Raw genomic sequence first — 2,241 nt, 5'->3', positions numbered from 1 at the left:
TTAGAGCCCAAGAACCACAGCTACTGAGCCCACATCCTGTAACTACTGAAGCCTTCATGCCCTGAAGTCTGCGCTCCGCAACAAGAGAAACTACAATAAAAAGCCTCCACACTGCAATGAAGAGTAGCCCCTGCTCTCTGCACAGCTAAATAAATAACACAAGTATTTTTTTTAAAAGTTGACCAAGGTTGCTCAGCTGGGTTGGGAGGCAACAGAGATCCAAACCCAGGACTTCAGCTGGAACACTAATCACTACAGGAAAAATACACAAGCAACGATGTTTGTGAAGTACCTCCTATGAGCAGGAATACAGCAGGACTTATTCATGGTGCTTTAAATTTCCCCACAGCCATGAATGCTGAGGGAGAATTATCATTCAGGTTAAACAGATGAGGAATGGGAGGAACTAAAAGCATTTGTGACTTCCGCATAGGAAAGGGCATCTCAGGCATGAATCCAGGAATTCAGGTTCTACGTCAAATGACCTTGAATGAGTTTTGAACATCCTTTTCTGCGAGGCTTGTGGGACCCTACTTCCCTAACCAGGGATTGAACCCAGGCCCTCGGCAGTAAGAGCAGAGTCCTAACCACTGGACCTCCAGGGAACTCCTGAACAACTTATAACTTTAACATTATGGTTAAAATGAAGGTCAGATTACCTCTGGGGAGGGGTGAGGATCGATTGGAAATGCCCATGAATGAACTCCGTGGGAAGAAGGGAACGTTCTCTACCTTGATCTGGGTGATGGTCTGATAGTTGTATCCCTATGAAAGCAGTCATTGAGCTGTAACTGTAAACTTAAGATTTAGGCATTTGATTGTAAGTACATTTTATCTCAATAAAGTACCGCAAAAATATTGCTCACTGTTCTACCCCAACACCTGTTTTACATCAGTGTCATCAGCTATGAAAAACCTAGACAGCATATTAAAATGCAGGGACATTACTTTGCCAACAAAGGTCTGTATAGTCAAAGCTATGGTTTTTCCAGTAGTCGTGTATGGATTTGAGAGTTGGACCATAGAGAAGGCTGAGCACTGAAGAATTGATGCTTTTGAACTGTGGTGTTGGAGAAGACTCTTGAGAGTTCCTTGGACTGCAAGGAGATCCAACCAGCCTAAGGAAGTCAGTCCTGAATATTCATTGGAAAGACTGATGCTGAAGCTGAAGCTCCAATACTTTGGCCACCTGATGTGGAGAGCTGACTTGTTAGAAAAGACCTTGATGCTGGGAAAGATTGAAGGCAGGAGGAGAAGAAGACAGAGGACGAGATGGTTGGATAGCATCGGTGACTCAATGGACATGAGTTTGAGCAAGCTCTGGAAGGTGGTGAAACACAGAGAAGCCTGGTGTGCTGCTGTCCATGGGGTCGCAAAGAGGTGGACATGACTGAGAGACTGAACAAGATCAGCATGTTTGTGCAAGGATGTGATATCTTCTATTTCACTTATTTTGATAAGAAAACATTTCCCCACATTGTATCATAATGTGCATATTTGTCATCTTGAAATGATGATGTTGACATGTTTAGAAATATTTTCCTATCCTTTCACTTGATTCTCAAAGCCACTCTGCCAGATGGGAAAAACAGACATTATATTCTCATTTAGTAAATAAAGAGAAATAAGACTCAGGGAAGTAAATAACTGATTTTATTTATAATGATTTATTTTCAATCTGCTTTCAAAAAATATTAGAGGTATCAGTTAAGAGACTTGTCCAAAGCCCTGAGGAAGCAGGGGTAGAACAAAGACTAACTCTGGGATTGTTGCTCATTCCTCTGGGCCACAGGTTCTCATAGCTGCTCCCATCTGTGCATCATCTCTAGGGCTCGACACAACGGTTCACGTGCCACCTGGACATCAAACTGGTCTCTGATTCTTTCAGGCAAGAAGATAAGAAAGAATATGCAGCACAGTTACATACCTAAAGTTCTCCCCCTTTGTAAAATGACATAAACTACACATTTTAATTGTAGAAGAATTGGAAATCCAGATTTGGAAAAATTCAAATAATCACTGAAACAGCAATGCTCAGACGTAATCACTGCTAGTATTTTGGCCTGCATCCTTTCAGACTATTCTTTGTATTGGTATATGCATAGCTGTATTTTCCTTAGGTTAATACCATATCACAACATTTATCTGTATTTATAAACACAAAACTGCATTATCTCAATAATTATACAGGTCTCATAATATAAACACACAGTTCTCTTGATGTAACTAACCCTATTTTGG

Source organism: Bos grunniens, chromosome 4 (genome assembly GCF_055505025.1).
Source record: "Bos grunniens cultivar Pamir isolate PY7600 chromosome 4, Bosgru_T2T1.0, whole genome shotgun sequence".
Classification (NCBI taxonomy): Eukaryota; Metazoa; Chordata; class Mammalia; order Artiodactyla; family Bovidae; genus Bos; species Bos grunniens.
This window is presented reverse-complemented; position numbering follows the sequence as displayed.